Genomic DNA, 16,727 nt, shown 5'->3' on the forward strand with positions numbered 1-16,727 from the left:
GAGAACCTAAGCTGTGGACCAAGATTCTCTGCAGCGACTGAAGCTTTCCAGGCTCCCAGCTGGTAAGACAATACAGAGACATGGCTTTTTATGAACTGCTGAGACCCCCTCTCAAAATTCAGGCCTTTTAAAGATGCTTCTAGTTGCTCTCTTGGGAGAAAAAAAAAAAGCATTAATAAGAATGTCCAAAAGCATTAATCACTTAAAAAAAATCTGTCTACATTTGGTCAGCAATGTAGATATATTCAGTCCAGGTAAAGGTCACGTTTGATCTTTCTCCATTTTGCTTCCTGGTTGTCACCATATGTCAAAGATCGTGATTATAATCTGACACAAAAGCGTCTTCAGCAGGTGATGCATTTCCTCTGCTGGTGGTTAAATACAACACCTACAGACAAAATGATATTTTATGTTTCAAGACTGCAGGAACAACCGCTGGAAGAGATAACTTGATGCAGAGCGCATCAGAGATTGAACAACAGCATGCAGTTGCTGACTTTCACCCCCGCACAGCTGAAATGGAAATAATTGATGCCGATAGTACCTTTCACTGAGAGAGAGTTCCTAATACCACATGCAAACAGCAGCTGTGTGTCTGAGAGACACAGCGGTCTAACGAAGCAAAGAAGGAAGACTCTGACAGAAGACATTATGGTAATGTACTGTAATGGGACTTGCTGATTTGAATAAAGTAGCATGTTAAACACTCCGCAGTCTCTTTACTGTGTGCCATGGCCCTATTTACAACTCTATATTTAAGACATCTGCACTCAATACAATTTGAGACAAGCCAGCATGCCCAGATTACGCCAGCATGCCCAGATTACACTATTTTTCCATTTATTTGATTTTTAAAAATTTAAAAAGGATACACAGAAACTTTGTCCCTGGTGGAAACCTGACAGCTATGAACAAGCTTTGCGGCAGCATTCCCATCGTTTACCTCTTGGATGCATCTTTCGAAATGAAACGTTTGTCCCAAGCCCAAGGTCAGCATAAAGTCAACTGTCACTTGTAGAAACTCTACCGGTCTCGGAAAATAGCTAACACTTGTCTTTGTAGTCATTAGAGTAATAAACATGCTTTATTACCCATTCATAATGAAAAAAAAGCACACATTAATAAACTTACCTATTAATAGCTGTAGAGCACCATAACCCATGTGGTACGCATGGTATTGTGCCTCAGCCCAAGCCCATGGTTGAGCACACGTGTCCTTCCCAACTGAGTCAAGCACACACCATAATAAAAACAGATGATGGATGCGATGATAATATATACCATTAAACAATTACAGTCTACCACTCCCTTGACCTCTGCAGCACTTAGTTCTTCAGCCATCTTTTGCAATCCAGCCTCTCCTTCTACATCCAGATTAGAGCATCCATTCTGCCTTCTGCTGCTGCACACCCTCCCCCAGAATATCTCCCTCCACCACCTTCACCTTCTCGAAGACAGTTGGCTTCATCATGCGTATGGAGTCGCTGAGGGGCTAGGTGCTACCTAGACGGGCTGGGTGCCATAGATGGCTGCCCTGTGGGAAGCTGATGGGACTACTCCTGCTCAGCCCCCCGAGATGCTGGTCTTGGCCAAGGGAAGAATTAGACCATAAGGGCCCAATCCTCTTCCCATCCCATCCGTCCACTGAGATCGCAGCTTGCATTTATAAAAGGAGTCATGGGTTTTTTTAAGCTACAAATTGCATTTGTAGTTTTGATTAAATCTTACATTTAACTTGAAATGCAAACCTTTGTTTTCTTCAAAGTTCCTTGACATCAGTTTCCTTAAAATTAAGGAAATGTAAAGTGAAAAATTCTCACAGAAATTGAAATGTTTAATTTTGTTAATGGCAAAATGGCTTTTTATGAACAGCTTAATTAAATCTATGCAATTCACAACTTTCTGAAATAGCTGAACCAGTGATTACTTGTTTATTTATTTGATACTTGTCTTGGCTGAGAGATTTTGCAGCTAAATGTTTCTCCCCATTTTACCTAGGGACCCTGCAGACCTCTGGGGCTGAGAGCTGTGTGTCCTGTGTGTTGTTCTGAAAGCGTCTCTTGTATTGTCTCCCTGCTCCTCAGACACTGGTTTGCCTATGAAGGTGGCATCTGATCCTTAGTTATTTGACTTTGTTTTGCCTGGTACTCTCCGTTTAACACATCAGGAGCTCAAGGGTGCCACTGCTGGTGGAGTGTTTCTGCATACATATTTAACAGCTTCCCTGTAGGTCCGGAGATTTCCTAAAATCCTCCAGTGGAGGTGTGGGTTTGGTGGGTCCACAAGAATTTGATGGCTGAGGGTTGTCTCTGGTGCCTGTAAATCGGCAACTCTTGGCTTAAGAAGACGGTGCTGGAGAATAGGGTGTTGAAACCTACTGAACACGGCAAACTAAGAGGAGCTTTGTATGGCATTTTGCTGCCCCTTTGGAGGGGTGAAGATAATCATGAGCCAACGCCATCCATCACAGGATACCACGCCACGTGATATGAAGCTGAAGAGGAGGGCTACCAGCTTGGCATGCCCCATGCAGCCAAGAGTTGGGCAGGACCACACAGGAACCTGCAGTGTGGCAGTCCCCAGCTGCCCATAGCTTTTCCACTGCGCAAGGAGCCCTCTGCAATGTGCATCGTGGAATAGGATGGCCAGCAGCATCTGGCATGGGGGCGGGGGGCAGCCTTGAAGTCGGAGCGAGCTGTGACACTGCGCTGCAATGTCATGAGCTGCTACTGCTCCTAGGGCCGTGGAGAATACATGAGAATTGACAGTGAGGTCAGGGAGATAATATGAAGGAGCTAAAGCGGCTGGAAACCTGGAGAGAAAATGACAAGTTCTTTTGCACTTTTTGAAGCTGAACCTTATTTACTTCTGGGGACAGATGATCTGAAGAACTGATATAAACTAGTGGGTAAGTTAGAAATTCTGGGAAACTAAGAGAAACATGGGTAATGAGTAGCAGAGGAAAAAGAGGCAAGGATAGTTTTGGATCTAAAATCAATCCTGCTAGAATTTTTCATTTTATTTAAGGAAATATGCAGAAGATAACTCGTTGGTTAAAAAAGCCAACAACAATACAACCACATGTATTCATGTGTGACTAGACCTGAAGTGTAATTCTCTCAATGACATGATGGTCACCCTGGGTTTTTTTTAGCTTATATGGGGGAGGAGGGAGACAGAAGTCAGCCAGTAGCTCCCCTGACAAGGCAAATCTTTCATCTTGCATAAAACTAATGTAATTTCCTTCTTGCCACAGGAACCGTGCTGCGGACACTGAATTTCTGGTTCGTAACACTGTGTGAGCGGGTGTTACAGGGCTGGAAGCGTTCAGCACAGATTAGGTTCAATGGAGAGACAATCTGCCAAGTGTCCCAAGTTTAAGCGCATCGTGTTTTAAGTTCTGCAAACGCAGGAATGCAAACTGGCCGACAAACTTTTGTGAATTGGACCACGAGTCATGATTAATTTATTAAGCTGTTCTAAATACATTAACTAAAATAATGAAAATATAAACAAAAGTTACGTAATTCCTCCTTGCCTCTGCTTGGGCCCTGCTTCTGATGGCAGAAATATAAACTGAACTAGAGCGTATAAAAAGATTTCCAAGAAAAAGCCTTTGTTTAATGTTTCCTATGCATCGGATATTCCACTTGCCTCCCAGATGCATATATTCCAAATCACGCTTTTGCTGTTCACAGAAAATTCCTCCATCTATTTATACTTTCAAATCTATGATCTTATACATTAATAAATAGCAATGAAGTCCCGAAGTAAATACCAATGTTACGGTTTCAGTGGAGATCTTGCTGACATTTATAAATACCTGCAGCTTTCATGGTTCAGGACACTGGCAGAGCTCACAGATTCTGTTAAACTTTATCATGTAATTGTACATATGGTCTCTCTTTTAAAAGTATAATGCATGGGGTTTATGGAATATTGCTGTTAGGCAGCACTGCATGTGTTTGCTTCCTTTATGAAAAGCCATGTTTCTGTGTGGGTGTATCTTAGCTGACCTACTAAACCCACCATTTTTCATCTCAGCTGACACCAAACAGCGCACACAGTCTGGACTTTCCCAAGCTATGGAAATACTGCTATCTTGTTACTCACTACTCTGAATTAGTCATCCATTTATGTGTCTGTCCATTTATACGCTAGGAGATAATCCAACAGGACTAATAGCCATTTCACTTCTTGTGTATGCCTTTGTCTATCAACAGGATTACAGGACTTGGTTCCCCGTGGTGGAAAGTTTAACTCAGTGACCCAAGAAATACTTTCCAATTGAATGCTGTCGTTGCCCTGCTCCAAAAGGTAAGAGAGAGGAATTTCACAATACAGCCTGGAACTGAACCGGGCATGGGACAATCCTGGGCCAGGGATTTTGCTGCTGGGATAAGGCCAAGCTGAAGAGCTGAAGAGCATCAGTAGCAATTAGTTTGAGTCCAGCTTCTCCCAGAGACATTTAAGTGACCAAGAGCAAAGGACTTGGGATGGAAATGCATTTCAGCCTCAGATTCGGGGGTGGTACAGTGACCTCTGAGCCAGTTTCTTGCTGAAAGCTCCTAATCACGAAATACTGCCTAACTCTATGCAAAAAGACAGATGCCGTAACATACATTCCTTCAATAGATGGAGTCCTAAGTATCCAGTATCTTGCATTTATACCAAAAGATGGGGAAGTAGGAGGGAATTCTCCACTCCAGAGGACGATGTCAAAGTATGGCTTTGCTCCTTGTACAATAGGGAAGACCACTGCTGCCTCTTGGTCTCCCAAAGGCCCTCCCATCCGAGCAGGAATCAAATCGCTGCAGTCCCTGATCTCTGCTAGAACTGGTAGGAAATGGATAACTTCCAGGTAAAATAGTGGTTAAAGCTCCCTTTTTACATGGTTAAACTTTCACACTCCAAGGGAGTCCCATGCTCAGCCATCCCCCATCTAACATGAGATTTGATGGAGGCCTCGGGACAGTTAGAATGAGAGGAACTGTTCAGACAAAACTTCCTTGGTTTGTGTGCAAAAGATGTCATACAGATACAGATGCCTCCAGTAACTCTGCACTGCCTACCTGGGATGATGAAAGGAACTTCTGTCACTTGCTAAATGGATTCTGCCAGCACTTCTGAAGCCCTAACACTACTCGCATTTAAAGGAAAAGTATTATGGGTTATCTCTTTGGGAAAATTTTTAGAGATGAACCTCTGGAAACAGCCACCTTAATCCCCTGTCCGGTCACTAGTGATGTAAGACCTGTGATTGCCACTGCTAGTGCTGAGGATGAGACCTTGAAGAGAACATCCAAGGCAAGCGGGATGGACTACTATTGAGGTAGATACTGGATCTCAGAAACAGGTGGGATTTTGCTTGCAGGCTACGGGATGGCAGCTCTGAGCACACCGTGTAAAACCAGCATTTTATGAGAATGCATGAAGGACCTTTAGATTCTTTTCTCTCCAGATTTCCAGAGATGTATTTATACTGGCCTAAAATAAATGTAACATAGAGGAAGGGAGAATGGCTTGCTGCATATGCCACAATACAGATCAAGTCAAGCGAAAAAGCCAGTGTTGGTGGCACATGAAAAATTAGCTCCCTGAAGCAAAGTAGGCAATGACTTATTTATGCTGGCTGGAAAAACTGCTTGTTCTATAGACTTGTTCTTCTCCTACCTGTAGCTCTTCCCAAGTAAGGCTAACTAGCCCGGTGGTTTTGCATACCAGATCTTTTTAGTAGACACAATAATGTCTGTAGATGCTGGCTAATGTAACATGTGTGAGTTAAAGCACTTGGCAGTGAATCATGGGCTAAGACATGTAACTCCATCCCCAATTATCCTCATTCTGATAAAGGGAGGAAAAGCAGTGATGAAGTAATTGTGTATCTAAAGAAAGGTTGTAAGGTCATGTTCAGATCCATATTTAGCAGCGTTAAATTGCAAAATGACAATGAAATCTGTTTACATTCAACAGAAAACTGGAGAAAAGTGTTTGCTCTAATGTCCAACCTCAAGGACCTGAGAGGAGTTGTACAGAAGAAGATCAAGAACTAAGTTCTTGTGTCTGTACCAATACCAGGAGCTGGCCCAGCAGTGAGTTGAGACTGAGATTAAAACAACTAAACTGCTTTCAGCATACACAGTGAGTCTGGTTAGGACCCCTGCCACTGCCTCTGCTTTGCCTTCTCTATGGCTGAAGGCTTTGTCCAACATACAGGCACGTGTGGGACCTCCACCGAATGCTTCATGGCACCGCGGTGCACCAAGATCCCACTCGAGACCCAAGGGCTGTGCAGAGGCAGGCGTGGTCCTTGCCGTGAAGACCAACTGGTTGGTTTGAAACCAGCGGAAAAGAAGCGTAGGGTGACGGGAGCAGGAGGGAAGGGCGAGTGCAGTTGCATGTGTGATGTCTGTGCCCCGTTAAGGGAAAGCTAGTTGAATATTGCTAAAAATCACAGCTGGAAAAATGAACTTTAAACATCTTTACGTGAACTCGCCAAATTAGTGCACTGTTTGCTTTATTGGTTGGAACATCTTGCTACTAACCCAATCATTTCTTGAGCTATTTGCTTGCTAATGAGTACAATTACTGCCAGTCCAGATAAGCCCAAAGGTAACAAAATAACAGCCTTTCCACATTTTTTTAAAATTTTGATTCTCCAAAGATTAGGTCTTTTAAAGGTCATATCTTGACAGAATTCCTTTCTTACCCCCCTGTTGTGCTAAAATAGATCAGTATTATTGACCTTGACAATGCCTGAAAGGTTTAGTGACAATCTATTCTGTATCAATGAGCACATAAAACTGCTTTTATGGGCTGGGGCCCTCCCCGTGCATCTGATAGCAGGCAGATCGGCTTTTCTTGACAAGGCATCGAGTAAAAAGATTTAATGTATCCATCTCAATGTGAATTGGATCGTACCCTCCTGACATGAGATCCCCAGCCCCAGGGAGAGTCGTGCTCAGCGCTGTGTTGCTGCATTAGTCACTCGGAATGGCTACACGAAGAAACAGAGCATGACAAGAGCTAAATAACACTGTGAGTGTGGAAATGTCCAGGTTTCACCAGACTCTCTGCTTTCCCAGACTTTTTAAACATGAAAAGCAGTAAAATGCTTTTAAAGGGGGCTTATTTTTCTTTTGAAACCACTCTTTTTTGAAGCATACTTTGTAAAGGTAGATGTTGCACGATGAATAAGGCAACCACGGGTTCTGTTAAGGATCAGACAAGAGCTCTATGTTGGCTCTTTCAAGTGGCTTCAGATTTGGGGTGGTAAAGCAGCTGATCTGCTAACGTTTAACTGCTCTCCTGTTGCTGACTCCGGTTTCAAAGGGGCCAGTCCTCAGTCTGTGTACGTTCTTCCACCTGCTCTGGGGCAATACGTCCCTCTTAATTGAATTTTTCTTTTCCTCCGAATTCTTTTCTTCACTGATGCCTATTCCAAAATAATCAACAAAAACTGAGTTTAAACTCTGTATTTGGTGAAACTCTGGCCCAAATGAAGGCGATGCAAATGTGCCAGTGGTGTCAGTGGGGGCAGGATTTCACTTGTTTAGTTAGAAACAGGTTTTGCCAGAATCCTGACTCTTTCCCCCTGAGTTATGGTGATTACTGGGGGAGAGGGGAAGGGGGGAGGGAGAGGGAAGCACTATAATAGATAAGTAGATGAATAAAAAATCACACAGTAGGAAAATGTACGACGACTATTGTTATTCTGGTGTTTTGTACTAAAATTTGAAAACCAAGGCACACAAAGAAAAGAAGACAAGATGGAAATTAAGAACTTTGTTTCAGAATTTACATTTCTCTGGTTTAAGAGGTTATAAATAATCCTTGCTAATGGGCTGTGTTACCTCCCATCATTAGTCTTATCTCCACAATGCCTGTTCTATCATGTTGTTCATTTCAGGGTCAAAAAATTCATCTGGAAAAGCAGCAACACACAGCAGATTTCCCTGAACCCAAGCAGAGAGACATGTTAACCAGCCCTTTCACTACTCCACCACTGGGAAGTCAACCAAAGCTTTGTGTGTTTGGCCTCAGGGCGTCCTCCCCTGTACTACTGTGTCTAGAAGTGGCATGGAAGCATCATGGCAACTCTTCGTGATCTCTTCTGGAGATGCAGGATTGTTGTCCAAGGATCAACAGCTTCTCTATCAGCCCAAAGGCAACTGGTATAATTGAAAACAACATTTGGAAAGGAAAGGTGTAGCTCACTGCAGCAGAACCCCCAGAACTGGAGAAACACTGGGTACAGGTATACCATTCTTCCCACCTGTGTGGGGACAAGGGATGGAACTGGGATGAATGTTTGCCTGTGCGCACACACATTACTGAGCACCAGGGTTTATGCAGAGACCCCTAAAAATCCCATTCCTCTTTCCTTCTCAAAAGAAAGAGCGCTACTCTCCCAAGAAATGATGTTTCTGTATTTCATATTTCACCCATATGAGCTTGTTTGATTCCTACAGTGGCAGAAGGCACAGAGAATTGCGAAAAAAGAGCTTTGATCATGGTAAACTCAGCTGCATTACACATCTCAGTGCAAGTCAAGGACCACCACCATTGCTCACAACGTCAGTTGAGCCCAGCATAGTTGCTGCAGGTCTAAGAAATGCAACTCAGATGGCTGGTAAAGCAAATTCACTGGCGTTCAGATTCCTGCTTCAATCTGCAAAAGGGTAGTTTGCAGATCAAAGGGGTCTTGGAAAAAACAAAGACCCAGGTTATTTGTAATACAATCTTGGTTGGAATAAGCCACCGTGGGGTTCCTTTCCTAAGGCAGCCCCTACCTCCAGGTGTTGCTCTGGGAATGAGAACAAAAGGGGGAGGTAGTGGAGGATGAACAAAACCCCCCAAAAGTCAAGGAAAGAATGAGGAGGAAAAGAGAAAAGATTAATCGTTCCATCACCAGCAGACTCCTGAGCAGGGCATTTGTTCTTCCCGCATGAAAAGTCCTTCCTTTGCCATCCAAAGCAGTCACCTGGCATTTAGCTTGCCTTCAGCCCTTTTCCCCCATTTCAAGCATGTAATTACACCAGGTGCATTGCTTCGACCCATCTCTTATGACGTCCCCATTCACAAGTAAAGGATTGTAATTTGCCAGCCTTCACTGAAGTTTCTTTGTACAAGTCTCCTACCCTGGGTGTAACGTTACATTGACAAGCGGCACGGCACAATGGAAAGGGAAATAGAATTTACCCGGTGAACAAAGGGTATTAGTGCTCCCTGCCTCTAACCCCAGGTGACTGTACAGAGCTGACTGCAGGGTCTCTGGTCATATAAAAACCGTGAGCATGGCAGCAGTGCCGGCAGACAGCTACACCTGCAGCAGCCCACGCTGCTTTGTGCCGTTACTTCGGGTAGACGCTGTCGGTGCTATTTAAAGTTTAAATTAATGAAAAATTTTAGCTGGCAGGGCCCTCAGTGTTGATGGAGGGTATTCAACTCAAGCAGCATTCACCCCTTCCCTTCCCGGCAGCTAACAGAGCTTGCCCCGTTGCTGCTTGATTCAGACTGCGTGGTCCAGCCTTTTGTGCATGGAGTTGCCCTGAACTTTGCTGATGGCTGCATTCAGGATCAGGTGTGGTAACAAAAATGCTGTGAAAACTCAGGTCTCGTGGCACCCGTGATGCTGCCTCTCTGTTTCACTGAAGCTCCTGAAATTTGCCTGTTGCACCCACACAGGGCAGGACCTGTCCCTTCGTGTGCGGCCAGTAACTCTCCCTGGCCAGGCCTGATCCATGACAGATGCCCCTGGGCACTGCTGTAAAACAAATAAACAGTGACAACAGTGATGAGGGGAAAGTGAGGAGTGGGGTTATTTCGGTTTGCAGCTCCTGTCCTTTGATTTGGGTTGATGTAGCAAGTCCAGGCATGGATGAACCAGGGGATGAAGAGAGTCTGAGTGCTCCTGCCTTAGCCCTGGCTATGTAGCACACATGCCACTGCATGCGAGGCTGCTTGCAAGCACAATCCCTTTTCACCCGTCTAAATCAAAGGTGTCTCCTGTCTTTCCCTCTCAGAAAAATCCCAAGGTCACGGACCACACAGAGATGCAAATAAAACTACTGAGTCAACGGTGCCAGGTAAACACTGTCTCTCCCATCACTTCTCATTGCTTCTCTTCCCTGGAAAACGTGTGCAATAAGCTAAACGAGTCCTGGATGCTAGAGGGGAGAAATTCCTGCTAGTTCAACTTCAGCCTACATCCCCCAGCCTCTGTTGTCTCATCCAGACTTACAGAGTGAAGACAGTGGGGACCCCGGTTGCTTCTTTTCAGAAGCAATTCTGGATCCCAATGAATATGTGGCACACTCTGGCCATGCTTTCTTGTGATCCTGCCCCAAATTTTCCCTTTTAAAAATGGCAGTCCACTGCTCCTAGTCTGACCTCCAATCAGGAGGCCAGAGGCCAGAGAAAGGTGCAGCGGGGAAGGATCACCACACCATGATTCACACGTCACACCTGGAAAAGTGGTGTACCCCAGGGGTTGATATAGGGGTGATACTGTTTAACCTCTTCATTACAGACCTGGGTGATGGGAAAGAGTGCACCCTCAGCAAGTTTGCAAGTGGTATAAAATTTGGAAGAGGGGGTTGATACACCAGAGCGTTGTGCTGCCGTTCAGAGGGACCTTGGCAGGATGGAGCAGCAGGTCAACAGCAATCTCATGAAGTTCAACAAAGGGAAATGCAAAGTCCTGCACAGGGGAGAAATAACCCCATGCACCAGCACAGGCTGGGGGCCGACCAGCTGGAAAGCAGCTTTGCACAGAAGTACCTGTGGGTCCTGTTGGTCACCAAGTTGCCCATGGGCCAGGAACGTCATGGCACAGAAGGCCAACAGCCTCCTGGGCTGCCTGAGGCAGAGCATTGCCAGCAGGTCAAGGGAGGTGCCACCCTTGAAAACCCCATTGGAGTACGGGGAAATCTGTCTTGGACAGGTAGGCTAGCTGGGAGCTTTGCAGCAGTGGTGGCCCTGCCTCAGCAGAGTGCTCTCGGCTCTGCTGCCATACACACTGCACAGACGCTTGAAGATTTCCAGTCCCTCAGCCCTGCTGACATCTGCCACGGGAACTCCCCACGGCACGGCCATTAAACCAGAGGTTACAGGCAGCGCTGCAGGAGAGATTCCCAGCAGGGAAAGGAAGGGTTGGGTGTGCTCCTGCACATATAAAAATTAAGTTTTTATAATTTTTCCATTTCTTTCACTTTCTAATCCATTGCCAAACGCACAAAGAAAATTCAGGGGAGGGCAGCAGTACAGAAGTCGCTTCCTCTGAACATCCCTAAAGCAGTGGCTTACAACAGACTTGGAGAACAGCATGCTGCTGGCTACACCGGCAGGCAGCTTTGCTGAAATCAGCACAACCTTCTGTTAAAGCCCCTTCTGCCGTCTGACTTACCCCTGCTAGAGCACTGCTCCTTCTGACACGAGCGTGCCCGTTGCTTGCTGTGAAATACGCTACCCAGGCACCTTTCTGCTCTTCCTGCAGATGCTTCTGACTCATGCTGATCTACCAAAGATTAGGGAATCCAGCTTTTGAAGTGCTCTGAAACATGTGCTTTAAAAGAAAATAAATTAATTCAAGCAACATTGGTCGAGCCCTATCAAGGCAGAAATCAGACAGAGGCAGGAGGAATGTCCTTGAGCGTTTTTTTCATGGCTTCCTCTGTCCCGCAGGCTGGAGGAAGAAGTGGGCAGATGTTTCAAATGCAGACATTACCATCACTGGGTTTTTATATCCTCCATCTGTACGAACTGTAAGACATATGTGGGGCCAAGCATAATTGTTCCTAAAGAAATTAAGGTATGAGCAAGGCATGTGCACAGCCCCAAGGCGTAGCTTGCAATATGGGAGAAGTTTGGCTTCCCTCTGGGGCAAATGATGATCTGTCCCTCCTTCCTATGACCTCCACCTTCTCCCTATAAACCTGCAGTTACCTGTAGGGCTCCCAGGACACCTGGCCGTGCCCAGGACCATCTGTGCACTCACTGAGACTGGTGTTAGTGCGTTAAAACCAGGAGCACCGGAAAATAATTTTCTTGAGGGATATTTCTCTTCTACGGCACTTGAAATAACTGTCTCAGCCTTGCTGTTTGATGCAGTAGATATTTCTCCCATGGACAAGTTATTTTAAATTGGAAAGGAATAGCATAAAAAAGTAATAAAACCTGCCTATCCAAACTGGCTTTGATCCCAAGCACTGTAGGAAACGGGCCCACCAGTGGGATGAGGATCCTATTCAACACGCAAGCCCTCACCAGGCTTTTGCTTGCTTGTTTCTCCATGGTTTCCCCAGGTCACCCCACAACTACCCTTAGAGGTTTTCCTCAGCTGCTGAAAAGAAGAGCACAGAAACGGGTAGGAGGCTGCACTGCAGCATTCTAGGAGTTTTCAGGTTCACCTGGGTCCCAGGCATGACAACAGCACGTCTGTTTGTCCCACCCCACCACCTCTCACTGCCTGACTCTCTCGGAAGAAGAGGTGCTGCTTTACAGCCAAAAAGCAGAATTAGAGACATCCTCTCCTTGGACAGGCTTTGACCTCCCTAGGTGAAGGCTTTTGCTCAGTAAGAAGCATTGCAGACCACAGGTGTAGCTTTACCATATTGCAACGTCCTGATTTTTGGAGCACCATGCAAATGCAAGTTTTTTATCAGAGACTACAGATTTAGTCTGTAGATAAATAAGAGACCACCAGCTTTTGATTTACTATTAATTTTCAATTAATTCTATTTGATTGTCTATTAACTTTTTATTAATTCTATTTGTTTTCTATAAACTTCCTATTAATTTTTCTATTTTGATTTTCTATCCCATTTCCTCTGCTACTTTTTCATCATTCTGCATTATAATCAGTTGAGATGAATAGACAGTTCTGGCCTTTTCCCATTTGTTCCATGGGATTGGTTTGTTTTTCATTAACTTGTTTCTCTCTCTGCTGCTTTTTGTTCTGGAAAGCATACCGTCTGCAAAGAGAAAGAGAAGGCAAGTGCAGCATTTTGACCCTCAAATTTTTGTCCGAATTTCTACTGCTGAGATGTCTGGACCTTGGCTTCATACCGGCCACATTTTCTACTGCTCAGTTCTGCAGCAGCCAGACTTAGTGGCAACAGCCCAGATCCAGCATTCACCACTAACCAGGAGAAAGAGGCCATCCTATTCTAGGACATCTCCCTGAGAACAGGCAGACAATTATTTGAAGCACAGGAGGAAAGAGGGTGAGAAAACTTCAGTAGTGACAGCCTATTTTACAAGCATTTACACGTCTCATTTATAAAAAGGAGATTACTACAGGAAAATTCAGTGTTCACGGCTGGCTGGAAAAATCCCTTAAATATAGTTTCCTTTGACTTTCCCTTCTGCAACAGTTGGGACTCGGTCTGAAATTCAAATTAACTTTCATACCCAGCCTGCAATTCCATTTTGTGCCCCAAAGCAAAATTTCCTGCATAATTGCGTGTATTTAGGTCAGTTCTCCATTGTTCGCTTCTGCAAAGAAAATAGCTGATTTGCTAGTGGAGAAAATTCCTAATACAGTTTTCAAAAGCACTTTTGCAATTAGAGATTGTGCTCCTAAATGAGACTGGAACGTAGGCATGTATTTGCTTGGGTAATGTCTTGAGACTTTTGATGTCTGTTTTTGACAGCAGGGTGACTCCATTTAAACACAAACCATATTTGACATTTATACAGGAATAAGCTGGTTTGCCAAACTATATTTTAAAAAGTAATTATCCTATTTTCATACTTCTATCAAATATTAACCATAAGTATGCGATATGTGCAATTATTAATCTAACTAATTAACATTTAATCTAGAGAAATAACACATCATCTTTTCCTATTCTAAGGTTCTTTTCACTGCAAATTTTCCCTACACTTAATTTGTGTGAATTTCTTTTGTTTCTAAATTTCTGCTGTGAGAAGTACTCTGTTACTGTCTTCTGTTTGTGTTTGACTGTAAAGCACCAGCCACATGCATGGACAGATCCGTATAAACATTTTAACTCGTACAGGTATAGAATTAAAACAAAATATTCTGAGTTTGAGTGTGAGTCTAATGAATAAGAAAGCTCTCTTGAACGCTCAGTTAATTGACTTAGACCAGGGATCTACACAAAGTGATGCCTTTATCTCTGTATATTGCAACGAAGCAAGGAGCACGACTCAAAACGTGTATTTTCTCTACGTCTTAGTGACCCATGGTCTCGTCTTGTGGCTTCACAAATATTTTTGTGAACGTGCTGCCGGAACAGGTCCAAACAGTTTGAACACATCATGCAAAGGCCCCATCGGGGCTGTAATGCAGGGCAATGACACCAAAGGTTGGGCAGTAGAAAGCTAAAAGCTCATGCTACATGTAGATTTCTAGGCATTAATTAAAAAATCAAATCAAATCTCTACCACCCCACCCCCCAGATGCTTGCGAGAGACAACAAAGCGTGGCAGATCTACCTCAGGATCCTGGGAGAGAGGGGAAAAAAGAATCGGGTCACAGCACACAATATACAAATCCTTGGAATGCCGTAGGGCACAGTATGCAACGACCTCAGACTGTTTTGAAAATCGATTACAGAAGGCCTTCAGCTGAATGGAGTCAATGACCCTATCTATGCATGGCAAAAGGAAAACAGCTACATCTTCTCTGAGCTAATACACATGAGGGTTCCAGCCCAAGATCCTCATGGTGGCTAGCAAAAGGGGACCTATGGAAACAGCCCCTCCCAGCTATTCTTCAGACCAGGAGAGGAAAATATTAGCTTTCTTTTCATAAAGATTTGATTTCCATGAGATCAAAATAGACAAACCCCAGTTTTCCTCCTCCCTGTCGAAAAAACATCACCAGCTGTGCTAGAGGTCACGATGTAATAGACAAAGAATGTGTGTAATTCAGGAACTACAACTGCCTAATGAAATGTATGTCAAAAGAGACAGCTGGCCTGAAGGCTTGGGCTGCCCAGCGTCTCTGTCTTAAGGTTTTCTCTAGCTAGAAGTACAGGAGAATTAGGACTGGTGAAACGAGGTGAGTTTTATCTGGTATATCCAATTGCCAGTGTCTTCTCCTTTGCGCTTAAGCTTGCACCCTTCAGGATTTGTGACTACTGTCCAGTTAAAGCTGTTCTGCTTAGACAGCGTAAGCCATGACCAACGCATGAGGACGAAGGGTTTTGCTCCCAGTGAGCAGAGCATTCAAACACAGGAGAGAACCATTGAGTGTGATTTGGGTGGCAAAGAAGTGGCAATATTAAGACTCATGATGCTCCGGCAGAAAAAGGAGTCTTACTGTGTTACTTACTTGGGAGAGATTCTGCTTCCGACAGCTGTTTCCATCATCCTCATTAGAGCAGGAGAACTGGTAAAGTTCTTGGTTCAGTGACATGTATCGAGTCTGCTCTCTCCATCAGTGCTTGAAGCACAAAAGATATTGATGCTAACCAAATAAAAACATTTTTAAACTCATAAAGATGAAGGAATTGGGAATAAGGTTGGAGACCACTACTTCTAAAAAACTTGTAAATCGGAGCACAGGGATTACATTGCTTAAAAGCATACATTCTTAAAATATAGAGAACATGATACGCCAGCACCAGTTCACTAGACTAAACACATTTTCCAGGCAAGGGTGCAAAACCTTTTGAAGTCAAACGACACTGAAGTCAAGAAAATAAAAAAGGGTCAAAAATAGCTCCATTAATTTTCTTTGCCTTAGCTAATGTAGACTGTACGATTGTGTCTTCCCTTGTTTCTCCTTCTTCCTTCAAAAAAACCCATAGCAACGGTAGAGGAAATGAATTGTGGGTTCACTGCCACAAAAACATATGAATGAGCTTACTTTTAAGCACGCGAGAAGCTCACTGGCTTCAGCTGGGACTGAATGTTCAGCATATGCTGCAGGGCTCTGCCAACGCGGGACCTACCGAGTGGAAATAGACAAAAGGTCTACGCGCGGTCATATGAGCTGAGACAAGGTATTCCCACTACAGCATGAATTAGCTGCCTGTAGAGACGGTAGAAAGAGCTTAGCTTTTTAGCAGTGCACCCAAGAGCCTCAAACCCTGCTAGACCAGGTGGTGTAGAAAGCAAGCGCGTACTATTCCTAATACGAGAAAATGTAGAAAATGCACACAGAAGATGCAAGACAGAATGTAACAACACCTAGAGGATTTGCAGACTTTTACAGAATAGTCTGGCAGCTTCAGGCCAAAGAGAGATGGTTAAGGAAGGAAAATCAAAGGGATCAGGTGTATGTGAGAGGTGGCAGAAGGAATGCGCTTCACTGCATGCAAAGCAAGAACCAACCACAGAACAAGACCCAACTGATTTGTGTACATAGGGAATATAAAAATTAGGCTAAACGTTACAGTCTACCTAGAAACAAGATGATAAGGTGAGTACAGCCCCTTATCAAATTTTAATATGAAAGCTTTGTATTAGCTATTAGATAATAAAAGCTGGGCTGTGGCCCGGAGCAGCTTTCCTCTGGCACTGAACTCATGCCCATGCCGAGGTTTTCAGATGCAGGTAAATTGAGACCCTCACCCTCAGCTTAACATCTGAAACAGGGGCAAGGTTCAGCCTGTTAGGCTGGCCACCTATTAATGCTTCCGAACAGAACAATAAAGTTCTCGTATTGAAACTCCTGTAAGTTTTAAGACTGTAAAAGCATTAAGCTAGTATGTTTCTGTAACTAAATATTTACATTACCTTATTTCAATTCA

This window comes from Aptenodytes patagonicus, chromosome 7 (assembly GCF_965638725.1).
Source record: "Aptenodytes patagonicus chromosome 7, bAptPat1.pri.cur, whole genome shotgun sequence".
Classification (NCBI taxonomy): domain Eukaryota; kingdom Metazoa; phylum Chordata; class Aves; order Sphenisciformes; family Spheniscidae; genus Aptenodytes; species Aptenodytes patagonicus.